The sequence below is a fragment of the Myotis davidii genome, unplaced genomic scaffold (assembly GCF_000327345.1).
Source record: "Myotis davidii unplaced genomic scaffold, ASM32734v1 scaffold135, whole genome shotgun sequence".
Lineage (NCBI taxonomy): Eukaryota > Metazoa > Chordata > Mammalia > Chiroptera > Vespertilionidae > Myotis > Myotis davidii.
The window spans coordinates 14,957,760-14,958,651 of NW_006289813.1; the positions used below are offsets into that span (position 1 = coordinate 14,957,760).

Genomic DNA, 892 nt, shown 5'->3' on the forward strand with positions numbered 1-892 from the left:
CTGCAGCAAAGGGTCCATCAGGGCCGTGGTTGATGGTGGTGTCGATGTCCGAGGAGGAGTAAGCTGTGCCCTCTGGATCCAGCTGATATGGAAAATGGAGGGTAGTAGAAAAAGAAGAGAAAGCAAAAGAACTACAAGGCATGGAAGTGTTTAGAAAAAAGAGGGAGAAGAAAGGGAAGAAGGCAGCATCCTGACACAGCCCTTTCCTTCAGCTTCCCCTTTCCCTGTGGTCCCAGGTAGAAATGGGAAACAAGTCCTGTTGTGGTGAGAGGGCAGCTGCTGTCAGCCAGTCTCTGTCTTTACCTGGGTCCTGATCTGAGCTGGGCGTGGGAAGCGGGAAGCAGCCATGGGGACAGGAGACTTTCCTCAGAAGGGGCGAGTGTTCAAGCCCCTGAACCACTGGGGGGGGGTGAGGATCTGTGCCCCACCTCTGTTGAACCCCAAGTTCTCTCCTACAGGCCCCCGACTGTGCCTGTCTTAGGTTGCCCCACCCTGTGGGGTCTTACCCGTCTTTGACTACCAGCCATCTCTGGGCCAAGTAGGGTGATGTGAGGTTCAGTTCTGTCTCCTTGGTAGCCTATGTCCCTCTGGCCTCCATGCCCAGAAACTGCCTTGGGATCCCCTTGCCTGCTGGCAGGACCCCGGCATTGATCACATATTTTGGGGAACCCAGGTTTCTTCTCCAGGGAGGGCCCAGCTCACGCTATTGGGTGAGAGACAGATCCATGGTACCAGCCACCATGAGGCTTCAACCTCAGCATGAACAGAGAGCTCAGGCAACAGCTACGGGCAATTGGATTGTAAGAAGAGGGTCCCTCTTGACACAAGGGTTAGTGGGGCCAATACAGGACAATGGAGTGTCCCGGAACAGGGCTTTCTCAGCCCAGGATGT

At 55.2% G+C, this 892-nt stretch overlaps 1 long non-coding RNA gene across 1 annotated transcript in view; it reads right to left on the bottom strand.

Annotated features, from left to right (window-relative positions):
• LOC107182889 overlaps positions 1 to 733 on the bottom strand; it is a 20,248-nt gene extending 19,515 nt beyond the window's left edge. Inside the window, exon 1 of the long non-coding RNA XR_001513649.1 lies at positions 304 to 733. This is a non-coding gene — a long non-coding RNA (uncharacterized LOC107182889). The remainder of the gene's footprint in view (positions 1 to 303) is intronic.
• Positions 734 to 892: the final 159 nt, after the last annotated feature.